The 19,667-nt window shown below is 34.6% G+C and overlaps 1 long non-coding RNA gene across 1 annotated transcript; it reads right to left on the reverse strand.

The window, feature by feature from the left end:
• Positions 1–549: 549 nt before the first annotated feature.
• Positions 550–15,184, reverse strand: LOC128559587 (uncharacterized). Its single transcript, XR_008372485.1, has 2 exons — positions 15,066–15,184; positions 550–2,949 (listed from the first exon to the last, which is right to left on the reverse strand). It is a non-coding gene; the product is annotated as an uncharacterized LOC128559587 (long non-coding RNA).
• Positions 15,185–19,667: the final 4,483 nt, after the last annotated feature.

Below are 19,667 nucleotides of genomic sequence, written 5' to 3' on the forward strand. Positions count from 1 at the left end.
TTTATTATTACTTATTATTAAACCCTTTAACTACTAAACGTTACGAGAACTTGTGCCATACCTTCAGACATATGTACAAAATACAGCCGAACAGCTTTCTGTACCCTTCTCATTTAGCAATGTTAATTTTACTGAAATATAATGATATTATTGACATATCACATTTGTCACGAATAATCACTAGCCTGGATATGACTGCATAACATGATACCGATACGAAAACAAAACTTTGTAACTTTTTGTAATGTTCAGTCAACGATGTATCAGATATCCTTTACACGGAGATAAGTACAACCGCTTAGCTCAGTAGAAAGATCGCAGATCTATGGATCTCCGGGCGAGGCGTTCGATCCCCGGATGAGGCGTATGTTCTCCATAACACCATTCGTCCTTATTCATGTAGGAAGTTGGCAGCTACTTGCGAAGAACAGGTTAGTACAGGTAATGAATTCGAGAAAACTGGTTTCGTTAACCGCCCACCGTTTCATAACAAAAATACGGTTGAAAATACGGCGCTTAATCTCATGCAAACAGACAAGCAAGAATGCGTTCAGTTGCATTATTTATCAAATAATGAGAAAATAAATGCAAATTCTGCAATACTAATGTACAACACAAAGTAATAAGGGGCAAAATAGCTCTGTAAGTACGATATGTGTAAAGATGAACAAGTTCGATGTGTCAAGAAGTAGAATAATGTATACAGTACAACCTCTCCAGAGCAGCCCTCTCTTAAGCAAAAATCTCTATAACAACATCATCAAAATTTCCCTAAGCTGAAATATACTATCAAATTTACCTCTCCAGAACAACAACCTCTACATAACAGTCAATATTTGTATCTCCCAAAGGGTGCTGCTCTACAGAGGTTGCACTGTATATATATACAATTGCAACAACTTGATATATTTCTGTAATATTTCGAAATAAGTTACACGTCTATATTATTTTCTATAAGCAATAACTCAACAACGAGAACAAACAAAATATATAATTTGGCAAATATCGCAAAAGCGTTACATTATGAAAGTATTTATCACATTTCTGTAATAATATAATACTGGATTTTGATATCGTTCTCAGACAAGTCAGAAGTATTTTATTTTTGGCTAGTACCTTAAATGAATCGAATATTCAAATTTACGCCCTCAGTAGGACGAGCGAAATTGTAAATGCATGACAAACGATTAATGTCTATATTTTATAGCGTCTTCCCTATCAACTTTGTTTTTTTCTTCATTGGGTCTAACGTCACGCCGACACAATTATAGGTCATATGGCGACTTTCCAGCTGTAAATGGTGGAGGAAGACCCCAGGTGTCCCTCCGTGGTTAATTCCATCACGAGTGAGTACTTTGGTAGAACCACCGACCTTCGGCAAGCCAGCTTGATGGCTTTTTAAAAGGAAGAATTCAACGCCCCGAGAGAGGCTCGAACCCATATCGGTGAGGGGCAAGTGATTTGAAGTCAGTGATCTTAACCACTCTGCCACGGAGGCCCCGTTTACACTATTGAAACTCCAAAGATGTTTGATATATTGTTGGTCCTCGGGCTTTTATTGATTAGGGTTTGAAATCCATCTACCGGTTCCGTGAAGCAATTTTAATATGAAACCAGAAAATAATTCCACTTTCTCTCAGAGACTGTAGATGCATTCCTAAAGTCGCTTACTAATTACTGACTATGTTGAACGACACATGACGTTACAGTGTATTTATGAAGCCTATATTAGGCAAACATAATCAACTTATACAAATGAAGAAGCACCGAAAGTATAAAACGTCGGTTTTAGGCGCAAAAATCTAGGGACAGGGACTTGAACAGAAACTAGAATAAAAAACAATTGATATTTCAATAGTTTAGATGTTAAAGAAAATGGACAGATAAGTCTTGTAATCATTCAAGAGCTTGTTTCATCCCAACGAATGTTTTATTTAAGGTAATCAAAGACAAATATTTTTTATTGTCCTCAATGCTATGTTAATTTTAGTTACATTTTTACATAGGGATGATAAACACTTTTATATTGTTTCACTCTTGTAGAAATGATTTATATCACTAGGTCTTGTTGTGATGTTATCGTTCTTTATTAATGGCTGTGTTACTTATTTCGAAATATTACGATGGTATATTAACCCTTAGCCTGCTGGCGGCAAGTGGTTCTGCCTTTGCGACCAGTGCAGTCTGATCATGGTCTGCACAGTTCGCTATTCAGTCAGTAATTTTTCAGTGAACACCCCTTTGAATAATAAGTGGTATGGCCAAAATTGAATGATGGACCGGTCCATTTTAAATATTTAGCAGGGTAAAGGTTAATACGTAAACGCATCTGTCTTTTGATGTTTTGTCTGATATAAGTATTTCCTGCTTACAAAATACACATTAAAAACATTCTACAGCTTAAGATATAAGCTATATAATCTGCTGTTTCATTTCAACTCACGCTACGCTGAAATATATATCCAACTTTTATACACAAGGTGTTCGCTACAAAATACGTATTTATACTGTTTACCAACTATGTTTATGAATGGTTTGAATATAAAGTTGAATAAAAAGAAACACATATTTATAAGGCTGATAACCCTGCCCTTGCAAAGATACGGAACCGTAGTGAAATGAGGGCGAATTGGGAACAAGAACGTGAACACCAGTTTGACAATACCACCTGCTCAGGAAGCTTCTGATATATATTTATCCACAAGGTACTTGGATATCAACTAGAGATATTCTATTTCTTGCCAAGAGTACAATAGCACACTGTAAACATACTAGAATTATCAGAAACAGTAAATTTCTCTAATTTGTCGGAAATTCTATAAATCCTCAAACCGTAGTATTTTGACAATTCATACAGGGTTACGTCTGAATTCGGATTTGACGGTGAAAACTCCCACGACGATCAAACATGTGACTGGAAGGACGGCCTGTCGTCACAATGACTGAAGTCTGAAAATATAGTTTAATGACATACATCAATTTCATGCAAAGACATGTTTTGATAAAATTTTAGACGTGCTTCAATCATAGTGTTCTTCTTAATGTTTCTTAGTAAAAGACCTAAACATTTAAACAAAAATGTTGTTTATAAAATGTCTTGTTCTAGCCCCAGAAAAAAAACTACGAATTTTCAGATATGAAAATCTTTCAGTTACGAAATATTTCTAATAGAGGATTGTCGGAAGACAAAAAAATCAAAAGTTCTGATTCTAAGACACTGTGATTACGAATTTATTCAATCTGTGGATTTTTGCATGCAAAAAATAAATAATTTAAAACAAAACGAACAATCTAAAAGGGGATATTTTTTTCATTTTTATGATTAAATGCTCATAACTAGCTTTCCTTATTAAATGTCTTGCATAAAAGTCAAAGAACTCATTATGAAATTAACTGAAATTAAAAAGAGAAGAAAACAATCGGAAATAAAGTGTGCAGTAGAAAACTACTTCCTCTTACTTCTACTTACTATAAATCTATCCGGTAAATGTTAAAAAATTTATCCATTCAAACTGTTCACAATGAAATCCCTACGAAAACGATTAAAATTAGTTTGCCAAATTAAATCGTCCTAAACCCAAAACGGCTGAATAATGCGTGAAAAATATTTCACACTTGGTGAATGGCTGGTAATAGAAACAGTCTTAGTCTGTCAGAAGTATACACTCACTGGCATCTAACTGAATCATCCTTATTTAGATAAAGACAAGGCCCGTCTTATAGGAATCTTTTTGATGTTAGCAATTATAACGTGCTTGTTCTAAGCGCCATTATGAAAACATGCAATATGTCATTTTTTCTTTTTACTTCTGAGTCAAGCACCTCCCTAAAAAATAGATTCGCAAAAGAAGAAATACCTTATTAGAACAAATATAGAAATATTAGGTTTGTCCAATATTCTAGAATTACATACTAAATACATGTAACAGCATTAAGAGCTTTTAAAGTGAAAAAGCACTAAATCCCTAAGAATTTTTTAATTTGACATTTAAAAATACTGCAGAAAATGAAATGGAAGATCAGAAATATCTTTGAAGTTAATAAAAAATTCATTAAAATGGTAGATGTAAAAAAAATCAATTACCAATTAAAGTGCAAAATTTCTTGTTGAACATTTTCAATAGATAAAGATCTTAACTGACGATGCAGTGAAGAACGAAAATTTTCAAACAAAACGTCTTTATCAAATTATCACAGAGAACACACTTTGTTTCTACTGTGTATGTAACCCTTTTTGTAATTAAAAGGATTCAGTTAATTACTCAAACACTTATTCTACAGCCTTCAAGTTTATTTCTTTCTGTCCATAACAATAGCCGTCATCGATAAAATTTTTCTTTGAATAAAATAAAATACTAGTAAATCTCCAAATTTCTTTTTTTTAATTCCTTTCAAAGCTATTTATCAATATTTTTAATGCTATTATATCCGCACTAAGAAATTAGAGTTCCAATAAAAATGTTCTTCATTAGCTTTTTATTTTATTTAATATTTCTCCTAAAGAGTTAGCTGAGGTCAAAAGCTAAAAACTCCTTTCATCCCTATGTAGATGTTAACCACTGCGGTCGCTCGCCGGACACTGAAGAAAGACCATAATCCTCTTCGAAGAGCCTAAGACACGTAGCTATTTCATAAGATATACATACGTCTCCAGCGTGTGTTACATGTAAGGTAGTTATTTATCTTTGTTTTTAATGCTATACTGAAATGAGATTGAGTGACTAGATTAGCAGATGAATTTGTAAGACACATTAATTCAGGAAGTGCCTCAACTGTCCATCTGTCATCATGTAGTATAGTTGCGTTATACATGTATTATAAGAATGATTTGCATGAAGTTTATCTGGAGGAGGGGGTGGGGGAACTATTTCAACAGTTTGTACTGGGCCTTTCATCTAAACTGGTATGTTATTAAAAAAATTGTGCATACATGCACAAAAATTCTTCAAAGAAGCAACAGAATAATGTTGGGAAAACCGAATCCAGTGATGCAATACAAAAAATATGAAAAAGTTGTATTACAAAATCCTAAATATCTTTAATATCCTCAGCTGGTGATAACTGTGCTTGTTTTATTGATATGTCTACATACGTTTAACAAAAATGGCACGTTGTTGCGAAGAATGTATCTAAAAGTTTTGTTAAAATGTTATGGAATCTATGCTAACACCCTTCGTTTTTATTTGATTTTTCGAATTTTTAGCTTTTTTACATTTTTGGGTATATTTTTAAACTTATGTCTAGGTACGTCCCTGTACAGCTCAGTACTGTTTATGATTCAACTTTTTCTTTATAAGTAGAGAACTTAGCAGAATTATCGTATTAGGTTATTAATTGTTTTCTATGCCTTTTTATTGTATAATTGTTCATTTTTTTCACAATTTGTCTAGAGACTATTTTGCAACTTAAATGCCGTTCTGTTACCAGCAGTTTTTCATTAACTTTACTAAGGAACCTAACACAAATCGCCTTTGTTAGAAAGCGTTTTTAACGAAGCAGTCAGGGCGGCCCTCAAGTAAAACCTTAAATGTAACCTTAAAGGTTTATGATGAGGCTGTTCCAACATCGTTTCGTAAAATTGTACGATACATAAAAAAATAATGAGGACAGGCCGCTAAATATCTTAGCGTATATACAAATAACACTGTGCAAATTCAACATATATCAACATTTATTGTTCAACTATTGAATCACAGATCAACCTATATCAATGACTAAATGAATATAAACCTACCCTCTTAAGTACTTGTTCTTCCCAATAATGGGATAGTATATTATTAAGATTTTACCTAAACATATCAAGTATTATAAATATATATCAATCGTAACATAATCAAAAGTAGAAACAATTAAGAATTTACACAGCATAGTCCTTCTAGACATAATAGTAATAGAATACAGTGAGAGTATTCAATATCAGAACAATAAGAGACGTTTCTACATGTAATGCCTCAACATTTATCTTGTTGACATCTACATTGGGTCCAATAACCACAACCTAATGTTCACTAGGTGTAATACCACGCGGTCGTTAATAAGACATATGTATTCCAAATTAAATTCCACTTGATTTAGTAAGATGGACTGAAGTACAGGCAAGCTATGTTCTCTATTTTGTGAGTTCTAATTTCCCGATTTTAGACAGGTCTAAGTAATATAAGAGAACTACTACCCGCTTCGATTGAATGACGTATTTGTGTGTCATGCGGACAGCAAAATTGGTTTCGTCAATTACATTTGCTTGTTATTACATTATCAATTTGGAAAGAAAGTCAAAGAACGGAATTATTATAAAAGTTAACCTCTTTTTAATTTATACTGTAATACTTGTAAAGAAATAGTAATACTTAATAGACCGTGTTTTTTGTTTAATTTCTTTCTGTCACAATAGCCGTCGTAGATAAATTGTTTCATGAATAAAACAAATCTCAACAATGTCTTTAACATTTTCTCCGAGGTTTAACTTAATAATGTTTCTGTTTTGTAACCTTTAGCCTGCTGGCGGCAAGTGATTCTGCCTTTGTGACCAGTGCAGACCAAGATCAACCTACACGTCCGTGCTAGCTAATAACGGTCTGCACTGTTCGCTATTCAGTCAGTAAAGTTTCATTGAACACACCTTCAAATAATAAATGGTACTGCCCCTATTGAATGATGGACCAGTCCATTTTAGAAATACAGCAAGGTAAAGGTTTAAATCTTCAATACTTATAATGTAAAATGTAGTCAAAAAAAATGTGCCAAATTCAAATGTTCTTCTATCTATAGCTCTTAGTTGGTATTTCATGGTACACTGCTGGAAGAGTTAGCTGAGTACTGAAGCTAAAACTCAGTCAAGTCAAGTCCATTCTGTGTTTTACCCACGGTAGACGCTGCAATAGACTTTTGAGACATCTCAAGTGGACAGGTCCTAAGGTAGCCTGTTTAATGATAAACTTTGAACATACCAGGTGACTTTCTACTGATATCTCTAAGGTTGGACCTTAAAGATTTCTCCACATAACTCTTATGAAGGAACTCTTATAAAAGTCAGTTATAACATACCAGGTGATCTCTTACTGATCTTTCTATGACTGGACTTTAAAGATTTCTCCATATTACCGTTATGTCGGATTCATCTTAAAATTCAGTTATGGAACAATAAAGTAATTAACCTAGTAACAGAATGCCATATGACTGCTCATTAGACAATTCTTTCTGTGAAAGACAAATGCTTATTTTGATTATTACTTAAATACGCTATAATTTTTAATGAGCACCCTAATGGCTACCTTATCAATTAGTCCTTTGTGTAAAATCAAGTTGATGAAGGAAGAGAACGTCCAAAATTACCAGTAGTGAAGTAAATCATTTCAACAAAGTACTGCCAAGTTAATAGGAAAAGTATTTCATAATATAACTAGATCTGCTTTTGAGAAAAGCGCATGTCTCCCACAACTGCCTAATCATCTGAATAGTAAGTTTTGGTTTAGTGATTCAAAGTGGTTTGGATGAGTGATTCGGATCAGTAATTCAAGGGCCATAATTCCTAAGTGCCTGGGCCGATTTGGCTAGTTATCGAACTTGGCTGAGGACATATTGGCAAACACATTTTGTTTAAGTTTGGTGAAGATCGGATGAGAAATGTTCGACTTAGAGTGCGGACAAGATTTGTGACAGACGGACGGACACACAGACAGGAGTAACTCAATATGTTTCCCACCACACAGTGGTGTGGGAAACATAATTACAAACATGTAGATCTTGTGACATATAAAAGAGTGGCCGTAAGCATGTATCAAGGTATTTCCCACGGAGCTATATCATAATATATACATGCGTGTCCAGAATGTGTTACAATACTCTTTGCATTTCTTCAGTTTTTACCTTATTTAATTGTGTACAGTATTAGTTTTTTATGTGTCTTTTGTTGAATTGCGTTTAGTCAGTTGCCAAAATTATGTTTAATACCATAAATTCTTCAAATTGTGGACAGTAGAAGTGTCACATATATCGTAATAGTATACAAAGTATTGCGAAAACAGAAAGGCAAAAATACGAAATTCCAAACGCAAGACAAAAATGATAGGGTATATAAAAACAGTCACAAGTTTATGGTAGTTATATATTAGCAAACTGCGTTATTTCCCATCTATTAATTGTGGACAATAGACGAATAGATTTACTACTGTTGATGTGTTTTCCTTCATAGATTATATGCAATATATGAGAACTAAAAATTGATGTCATTAATATGTACATATAATTTTCTGAAAATAAACGGGGTTACCCTTTTTGGAGCCTGACAAAAATGTTTTTATTTGGTGTTTCAACTAAACACCCCACACGTTTCAACTTAAATCTCGTTTTGAAATTGGGGTTGTTGAATTAAATGCTGTAATTCTCAATCAAATCAAATGGTTTGCTTGAACGCCTCTGAGCTAAACTTTAGGTCAACTTATTGAAGTTCATCATATTATTTCCATCTCAGACCAACGGATTGACACAAGACGGACATATTATTATTATTATTATTATACCATATTTGTATAGCACTCATTTCATACAAAAGAATATACGTTCAAAAGTGCTTAACAATAGAATGAACATACATGCACAATAGATAATTACAAAAATAAAACAATGATACGGATAAGATACATAAACATCTGCTTGTAGATGAACATCAACTGTTAAAGCTCTGGGAGTAGAGGATGTCACGTACCAAATATCAACTGAACTACCCTCAAAGTTATCTCACATAAGTGTCCCTTCGGTATGTCATATATATATATATATATATATATATCCATAAGAATCCTACGGAAATGAAAATTTGAGTAAAAGGTCGCAACGCATGACCTTCAAAGACCCTCGGCAGTCTCTTCTTCACCAGAAACAATTCGGTTTCAAACCTATCTCAGGAGGCGCAGGCGACCATGACCTGATCGAAGATTAGTCAACAGGTAGGGAAATAGGTCGCCGGGACACAATTGACATCTCTAAACTGTAAAAGACACAGGCCAGTTAGTAAACTAGTAAACCGATCGATTCAGAACTAAGTAATTCCAAGATGTTTACATGCTACGAACCGCTTTCACAGCGTTCTCAATACCTTGGACAAATATTTCCTATACAAAACTACAATAAAACACCCATTCAAGTCGTACTAATTACCTGTGGATAAATACTACAACAAGACGACTAACGAGACAGAACGAAAGAACTTAAAAAAGCTAAATAATCAGGCCGTGCTAAGGACAGTAACCGATACAAGCACCTGAAATTGTATTGCCAAAGAATCATCCGCCAAAAACCCAATGCAATAATAATAGAGGCAAAAAACCCCCAAAACATCAGAAAAGTATCTGATCATAATTCATATAGACAAAGCAATACGTATCTTGTGCTTCTCAAATACGGAAAATGATGGTATCATTTCAAGCGATGCTCAGACGAACGCAAATATTCTTAATAGTCTATTCCAAGTAGTCTTCATTAAAATGAAGACCTATACACCTAATTTTGGACCTCCGATAATTTATTTATACTGTATATAAAATTGTTAAAAATGACATCGTTAATACCAGACGGTTAATATCTCTAGGCACCTTTTTCGTTTTTTTGAAAAAATGTAAAATGAAGTTAAAAATCAAGATTTTATATTTTTCCCCATAGACTTGCATTGTAAAATGACGCGACGTCCATTTCAAGATGGCGGCGTCCATACAAACGTTATTTGGGGGTTTGCTCACAGTTAGCGACGTCCTGAGATATTTTTATTGTTGAATAACAGACATGGAAAATTAAAACAAACTCTGTCCAAAACTTGTAGTATTTTCTTGTACGGAAGACCCTGAATTAACATTTTACTTCAAATTAAAGTTATTTCCGTTTTCAGCTTTTTTCTGAAAATGTGTTTGTACTTACTCGTTAGCATTGACGTAAAATAAATACATGTCTCAAGTCAAGTGCGTATCATTGTTTCAGCCGTAGATATCGTAATACAGGTGGGGACAGCGGAGATTCGCGCAACCCATTTAACTCATTTTCATTATGGGTTACTGTTGTTTACAATCGTATCAAAGGTTCGGATGATAACCGTCTGTTAAAAGGTTGTTTTTAAATAGCATGAATACATGTTTGTGCACTGACTGGTGCTCACTATTTTTTGTGACCGTTCGATCAAGGTAAAACATTATTCCTCAATGCAATTAATGATTTTAAATATACATATTTCAATTTGAGACAACCGCCTATATAAGGGACTACGTTAAAAAAATTAATAATTGCCTTTATTCTTTATAATAACATAATACCAGTTTCAATTCCATCCTCGCATCTTTATTTCTCATGCTCGGCCGTTCAGTGAAAACCAAAGTGGCATGTTAAAACATTTTTGTGCTATTGATAGGCATGGTAGACCTATAGACAAAATAAAAATATGAGCCGCGCCATGAGAAATCCAACATAGTGCATTTGCGACCAGCATCCGCGCAGTCTGGTCAACTGCCTACTGCAATTAGAGAAACCGTTAGCGAACAGCATGGATCCTGACTAGATTGCGCGGATGCTGGTCGCAAATGCACCCTGTTGGTTTTCTCATGGCGCGGCTCATATGACCTTTTGAAGGGGTATTTTGTTCTTCAGCTAGATAAAAAGAAGCATGTTAAGCTCGTCAGTTACTTTCATTTTCGATGATATAAAACACGTGTTTTTTTTATCACCAAGAAGTACGTATACGAAACATTTACTTCTATTACAAACGGGGCAGTACATAGCTATATTGAAAATTCAACCAAAAACACGTTGAAAGCAAAACAACAACAAAAAAAAAAAAAATAAAAAATAAAAAACACCAAAAAAACAGTTATTCCTTAAAAAAATGATTTGTAGCAATTCGAACTTTATATAGATATTCAGTCGGTTTTACCTTGATCGTACTTGCATGAACTTTACCGTACTGTGTATAACTAGCTTATTAATTACATCTACCCATCAAGTTCATTACAAAAATATACTCTGGCAAAAATGACCGTATCAATTGCCACAACTTGTAACTAATGCAACATAGTCTTCACGGAGTATCACTGCGGTCAAGTACATAAGCCGTGATATAGACACATGCCAAATGAATTTTATTTTAGTTAAGTTGTTTTCAATATATAAATTTGTGAAGTTGTGTACTATACCATTATTCGACAATTTACATGCTGATAATTCTCTGTTACAATTATTAATACGCCTATATAATAATTCAATGGCCAGATTCATTGTTGACTTTTTCATAGGAATCTACATTATCTAGGATGGTTTTTAATCTAAATACATTATGAGCCTGTTCGCATACATACCCACTTAACATATTTATTTCTGTTTTCTTTGGGGGTATGAAATGGTGTCCTCTGGTGCATTTATTAGTGGGTGTACTCCCCTCATTTTAGTGGGGTCAGGGGGCTCTCCCCTGGAAATCTTTGAAATACAGGCATAAAATGGTTGCTTCCGGTGCAGTGTTTGGTCTTATATAGATCTAATAATGGAGGGGTTACTCCTTACTCCTCTCTTGATGTGTGTGTGGGGGGGGGGGGGGGGGGGGGGGGGGGGGGGTGTTCAGGGGGCATTCCCCTTTGAAAATTTTGAAATACAGGTATGAAATGGTGGCCTCTGGTGCGTTTCTAGGTGCAATATGAGTAATATGAGTAGGCCTATAGGTCACTACTCAGCCAATTAGCACGGGCCCCCTCAACCCGGCCCTGGATCCTGGCCTGCGGAATCTCTTGAAACCTCAGAACTTATGTTGACAGCGATCATTAGGTTTTCGTGTTGTTGTTTCTACGCTTGGTTTTACGTCACACTGACACAATTTAGGTCATAATGGCGACTTTCCAACAATCACTTTACAGGTAAGAGGTCAAAATTTCAAATTTATAAACATAACGCACCTGGGCCGGACCCAGAAATTTTTGACTGGGGGCACAAGTCTAGGGGTATCAGGGGTCATCCCCTAGATTTTTTTTTAAATACATGTATACATTGTTGTCCATTAGTGTATTTATAGATGGATGTACTTTCCCTCATATAAGGGGGGTCAGGTCCCCCCACCCCCTGAACATTTTTTAAATATAGGTATAAAATGGTGGCCTTTGGTGCATTTTAGGTCTTAATTTTGAGGCGACAGAGGGGTTATAAGGACAGGGGGTCAGGGGGCTCTCCCCAGGATAAGTTTGATATACAGGTATGAAATGGTGACCTCTGATGCGTCTCTGGGTCTAAATTTTGAGAAATAATTATTCCTTTGCCAAAATACTAGTAGTAGGGTCACTAGGGTGAATCTTTGATGAATATATGTCACTTCTTAGCCAACTGGGGGAGGGGGGATCCTGGATCCGAGCCTGCGCACCTTCCGTAACCGGTAACGTCAAGATTGTTTTTGTCGGTGATAGAAAAATCCCTTTTTACACGTTTTCTTTTAAAGTAGCTGTATCGATATGTTATAAAGGAAACAAATTAACTATTTTTCTAAGATTTAGGTCTGGGCTCAAACTTAAAGCAAACTGAATCATTCCCGCCTTTGATTTAAATTTTATCCACGTAGTCAGACTGGCACAGTCGACAGCTAATTTGCTTCATCCTTTTTAAATCTGAGACTCAGTTAGCTTCAATATTTACTTAATTAATTATTGTTGGGGTAGCTATGCGTAAGAGAGCCGACATGTGCCGCCTATGCACTTGATCGCTCGAGATATTTATTGACGTCATATATTGTATGACATAATTGGAATTTAGCGTTTGAAAAGTTATTGTGTCATGGCGAGCTTGTTAAATGTGTAGAAGGCTATGTTCTAAGGAAGCTGAAGCAGTTGACGTCTTTGTATCGTACAGGTTCTTCCTGGATTATTCATTTGGAAAATACTGTGGTTAAAGATATTGTTTCAAATGCATAGTTCAGTTATTTGCCTGAAATTCTTCGAAAGACTGCCGCAGATTGACTGGATCAATTTTCGGATGATGGATTTTCAGTGTAAAACTTCTGACTTTGAAAATTGTGCATTGAACTGGACATTGTTTGGAAGGATTTAAGGATAAATGGAATAATGTTTAAAGGAATTTATAACTGAATACATTACTTAATGGCCGGATTCTTTCGTGCAAAGTAAGTTATTTTTCTATTTTTCATTTTTACATTTTTCAAGGTTCGTTTGTATAGCTCTACTAGATCTAAATTTAATTGTAAATTCTATTTCAAACCCATTCTGTTTCTTACGGGAGGAAAAATAGCTAAGTGTAAATAGTAATTGTGAAACATCCCCAAGGAATAACACGTGAAATTTCCCAAAAATCTCCAAAATAGAGAATATTTGGCAATGGCGACCAGAAATAAACAACAGCGAATTCGTATAGAGAAACTGAAATTTAGTCGCACGGGAAAACCAGATGATTGTTTCAAAAATCCTTGAAATTCTCGAGGGTGACTTTTTTTTATTCACAAAAACATGTTTTATGTTCTTTGATCCCGTTTCATTTCTTCATATCAGCCCAAAGTTTAGGTCCAAAATTAGGTGGGACAGACTATAATTTTAATATGCCTCAGTTCACACGCCCCTATGATATCACAATTATCTCACAGTTTTGGAGATTTTAAAGCGCTTTCAACTACACAAGATTTCTGGTCGAGATATATATAGATACTGTTCTTAAAATATATATTCTTAGGAATCAAGAGAGGGGATTTCGTTGGGTTAAGAGTCACACCGGCACAATAAAGGTAATATAGCGACTTTTCCAGCTTTTGTTGGCAGGGGATTACCCCAGGTGTCTCTACGTGAATTGTTCAGGAACATGCGTGCATCTGGATAGAACCACCAACATTCTGTAATTCAGCTGGATAACTTTCTCACAAATAATTCTATTACCAGTCGAGGTTTAGAACCCAGCTCGGTGAAGGACAAGCAACCTTAACCACTCATTTTTGGAGGCCCCACTCAAAAAAGAGGATCTCTATATGACTCGCTTTTTTAAACCTGACAACCTTGAACTTAGGCTACGTTTCGAAGGATTAATATACAGCCAACGTACTTCCAATATTCAAGAGGTGTGACCAAAATACATGAGCCAGCTTTAGACCTGTCTCCTTAACTTTCGTATGCTCAACTGTAAAAGAACATATCCTTCCCCTCTAACACCATTGGACACTTTGAGAAACAGAACACATCCTAACGGAATCTCAACATGGTTTTTGTCGTGTTGAGCGACCTGTGAAGTTTCCACTTTTCTCTATTTTATATTGAAGACGACAATAAAAAAAACACGGCTCATAATCACAGTTCAGAAGTTGGCATGAGAAATCTCAGAAGGCAAAGAAGAAGATGAGGTTTTGACTTAAAAGTTCTTGAGTGCCTCCTAGGCAACATGAAACTACAAGTACTGATCGAGAATTCCACATTAGCAGAGCCGATGTCATTTGATTGGTTCCGAAAGGAACATTCACGGCCTTACTTCGCTTTTAACGTTCGTTAATGGTCCAAGGCACTGAGTTTTTCTGCCGACCTACCTCTGTTACAAAACAACAAGTTATTAGTGCAGCACAATTTCACCAGACTAAATGACTTGTAACAATCAGAATAATGAAAAAGAATCAATCTGTTAGAATAAAACTTTTAAATATCTTATATTTGAATTCCTTTCACGTTAGAAAATGCAGAATTATTTATGACATATTTTCGAAAAAAAATCATTTTTTAGTTTTTAAGGATAATGCAGAATATTGATACAATATTTCCGTTGACTGAATAGCACAAGTACTTAATTGTTTCAAGTACAAAACTCATTGTATGAATTACACCGATGTAATTCAGCATTTTGAAAAGATACCAGGTTTTCGGTCAAATTCTACACTCCTTGTTGCCATTTAAACAAATAAAATTATAGATATGCTTTAGAAGATTCCGGTGTGTCACTGGTGCTGGAATTCCCCAGGGATAAGAATAATCTCGTGCTGTAAATAACGTAAGACGAACTACATCTTTCTTGTGGATTTATGCAGTAATTATTATCATTTTACGTAAAAGCGGATAAAAATGAAATACCTTAATAGTTCCTTTTTTTCCTCATAGTATATTTCCCGATTCAAAAAAGTTATTTGCTGAAAAAAGACATAATGTTTGTCTGCAGATGATAAAACAAAACAGACACGCTTATGTTGCTGATCGCCATTGTGACGTCAGGATGTATTTCCTGTATACTGACGTAAATTTACCGCGCTTTGTTTAAATATGATGGGAATATCCGGCTCTCGGATAAGCGTTTGGCTGAGCATCGTTACCGCTTAAACAGATACTTATCCAATAGGATTTTATCAGTCTGTACCTGCAGTCAATGAAAGAATCTTACTTTCTTTTTTTCATTGGGGTGAGAAGGATTCTGATCAGTGATAACTTCAGTTCATTCTAAGCTGAATAAATAACTTTTTTTCGGGCTCCTTATAATTCTAGTGGCATGATATATACACGTAAAACTTACAGAAAACGATAAATATGTATTAGCGTGTGTTGTATTTGCAGAATGACTGTCTGACTATTTAAGAAATGGCAGTAATCCCAGGTTTTAAGGTATTAGGTCACTAATAGTAATGTTTACAAATGGCCTTTGCTTGGTATATTATGAAAGGTAACCGTGTTTTGCACTATTTTGCATATTTTAAACAACATTTACCGTGCCGTTTTTAAAAAAATTTTGAATAACTTATGGTATCTCCTCAAGCTCAAGTAGAGACAAATTTCAAAGTGATAGCCACTATCCAAAACGTTTGCAGAGAACTCATTTTACCATTAATTTCAATAGCAGAAACATCAAACTATTGGTAAACAATTATAAAACACAATATAAAAATGTCAATATCATTTTTTCTATGGTGCCTCAAGTAAACGGATTTAATGAGACATAATTCATACTTCAACATTGAAAAAATAAGGTCGAATGCTGTGTTTCTGTTTGAATTTTGCTTACTCCATTTAAAAATAACATCAGGGAAGACGTAAAACCTACCTAAAATTCTTCCACAATATATAATCTAAGAGTGAAAGCAAAATAGAGAACTTTCACCGTGCGTAACTCAATATTTTTAAAGATTTGTAACTCTACTCCTTCTGTTTAAGTAGTAAATTCTCTTTGAACACCAAGAAATTGCTTATAAGATTCATCTTTTTCCATTTTTGTACAAAACATCAATAATAAGTTTTGAAAGAAGTAAAAACTTACTGGTAAAAATGGAAAATAAGAAGAAAAAAATTTGGTCCCAGTAGGGCTTGAACCTACGCCCCCCTAAGAATTGCAGTAAAAGTGTGCTTATGGTAGGAATTGAATACTCTTCAAAAAGGAGGTTCTCTATTAGTGATTTAATACCTTAAACTACATTGTAATGCACTTTTCAGTTCACTATGGGGCTTGGTAAATGGCAGGAGCAATATGTGATGAACAGCGTTGAACTCGCAACTTAAAATGATAACAGTGTGATATTACATCGATATAAAGTGTTGTAAAATGAATTGAATTTGCATTCATTGCGTATGACACGCAATTTAAGAATTTAATAACTGGAATTATGTTAGGCAGTTTCAGAAAATAATTATACAGTGACGGTGCCAGTAATCCGGGAAACAGTCGGATTACGAGATGTATGCACATAATTGATTAGATAATTTTCTTACTGATATACTAAATGATTCTGTTATGCTACTAAATATTCATTAACCATACTGTGACAAAGTCAATGGCATCTTTTATCACAACTTGCAAAGCTTTGAATAATTATGTATGACTGTTATCAAGTATTCAAGTACACAGTGCTGTCTGATTTGTTGAATACGACCGAATCCAAGTCCATTGTGGAACTTACAGAGATATTTTTTCCAAAACGGGTGGTTATTGTCTTACCTATGTTCTGCCCTTGGCACCAGCGTAAGACGTTATAAATGTTGGAAACAATAGCATAATTCGATCTCTTGTAACATTATAGGCAATTTTGGTGTATACCGGTAGATAGGTATGGAAATTAAAGCGACTTTAGCATTGATCTCTCTCTCTCTCTCTCTCTCTCTCTCGCACGCACGCACACATAGGATAATAAGCTTAAGAACCGGAGAGTTCCTGTTAAGCCGTCATTCTGCTATTTAGACTGACTTTCGGCATTGCATTTGAATAGATGAAGGGACAGTAAGTGGCCAGTACCATCACATAACGATGAGTTATATTAACGCTTTAAAATTACGCAACTCAAAATAAAATAATGTATTGAGAACTACATTCCTTTACATGATCTGTATCGGATTTAACACTAGCAGCTCTATTACTGTTTAGAAGGTGTTTAATTATAATTATATGTGATTTATTTGAAGTAGACAACTACAGTAAACATTATAAGTATATCTGGATACCTATGTCTCTGAAAGAAGATGAGACTACGGTCTTTTGGACTAATACAGTTAAAAGGTTGAACGTGGTCGAGGTGTTCTTTCCCGCCCTCCCGCCATGTATTGCGTTTTCAAATAAATGACCATCAAAATTCGTCATAGATACAGAAATAGGGCTTACGTCAGATAAAATATATGCACTATTTTTTTTCAACACATTTATCCCTTAAAATATCTACTTTTACCAAATATGAAGTATGATTTAGGACAGGCATCGCTATGCACTGATGAGTATATCACACATTCCTTGCAATGAATAAAAACGGAAACTCGGTACTTTAAACGAATCATTTAAGTCTCTCAGATGACCCTTCAATAACATAAAGTGCAATCATACAAAATAATTGCTGACTGGATTTGATTGTGTCTATTACTAAGAGATAATGAAAAGTACAGAACTACATTACACAGATGTTGAATTGTCTCCATAGCGACAAAGGAGCGGATGAAACATCAACATAGAATTCAAGTATGGGAGTCTATTAAGGTCGACAGAGGGCACTAAAGCTGTTCTGTTAGTTAATAAAATATGTTAGAATATTCTTTTGAGTCAAAGAAAATACAGAACAATTAGCGACTCGGTTTGATTGATTCTGTTGATGAGAGGTAATTAAAAATTGCAAAATCCTCTCGCCTTTAAGCGCAATTCTGTTATACAGATATTAAATGGACTCCATTATCCCAAAGGACCAGCGGCCCATTTCACAACAGTTTGTAAGTTTCCTTTTAAGTTCTTTCTTAAGTATTGACTTTAAAAACACATTTATCTTAAAGAATATAACTTGTATCATTTCAAAAAAGGTATCATTTATTCCACTTAGCGGCAGCTATCCTATTCTGTTTGGCTCACTTAAAATAAATCTGCTCAAAAGGATGTTCGTGAAACACCTTACTAACTTTGTCCTAAACAGACCATGTATTGGATTCCTAAATTGCATAAACAGCCATATAAAGCTCGCTTCATCGCTAATTCAAGCTCTTGTACAACTACAAATATTTCAAAACTATTAACATCATGTCTAACTGCTGTGAAAGCCCACGTGGAAAGATACTGCGATAAAGTATACGAGAACTCTGGTAAACACTTATTTTGGTCGATTAAAAATTCTGGTGAAATCCTGGATAAGTTGAAAATTAATAATTACAAGGTATCTACAGTCAGTACATACGATTTTTCTACTGTGTATACCACTTTACCACATAACTTAATAAATGACAAATTAACTACCCTAATTCAAAAGACTTTTGCCAGAGAGAATGCTACATTTATTGCTTGCACTTTTGATAAAGCTTTTTTTTACTAACAATATCATTAAACATTATACAATGTGGACCTGTGACGAAGTTTGTAAAGCCCTTTCCTTTTTATTGAACAACATTTACATCAGGTTTGGGAATGCAGTTTTTAGACAAGTTGTTGGTATTCCCATGGGAACAAATTGTGCACCCCTTGTCGCAGATTTGTTTTTATATTGTTATGAAAGAGACTTTATCTTGAGCCTCTCTCCAGATACGCAGGCAGATATTATAACGGCATTTAATAATACATCACGCTATCTAGATGATATTCTTAATATGGATAATCCGTTTTTTGGTCAATTGGTGGGTACTATTTATCCTAGGGAGCTTCAGTTAATTAAAACTAACAATTCGGACACTGATGCTTCATTTTTAGATTTACATCTCTCTATTTATGACAATTCTATACATACCAAAATTTATGACAAGAGGGATGATTTTAATTTTAGTATTGTAAATTTTCCCAATTTGGATGGGGATGTACCTCAGGCTACATCTTATGGGGTATATATTTCTCAATTAATTCGGTTTGCCAGAGCGTGTAGTCATGTCAAGCATTTCAATGAACGTAATCAATATATTACAGGTAAACTTCTTCAGCAAGGCTACCGTTATTACAAACTGCGCAAATATTTTGCTAAATTTTATTATCGTAATTCTGATTTAGTTTTAAAATTCAATAGTAATTTAAAGACACTTCTGCGAGAAGGTATTTCTAAACCCGTTTTTATGGGGATGTGGTTTACAAACTTCGTAAGATCTTGGGTCACGGTAATTTTCCAAATGTATTTGGAAAGATTATCAAACGTTTTATTAAAAGAGGTTACGACCCAACTGTTTTGAGACATACCGCATGTTTAGTGTTCAACCCGTTTACAGTTGGACACTACGCTTCCCTCTTTGATTGCGTCTGACGGAAGA

The sequence above is a fragment of the Mercenaria mercenaria genome, chromosome 9 (genome assembly GCF_021730395.1).
Source record: "Mercenaria mercenaria strain notata chromosome 9, MADL_Memer_1, whole genome shotgun sequence".
Taxonomy (NCBI): domain Eukaryota; kingdom Metazoa; phylum Mollusca; class Bivalvia; order Venerida; family Veneridae; genus Mercenaria; species Mercenaria mercenaria.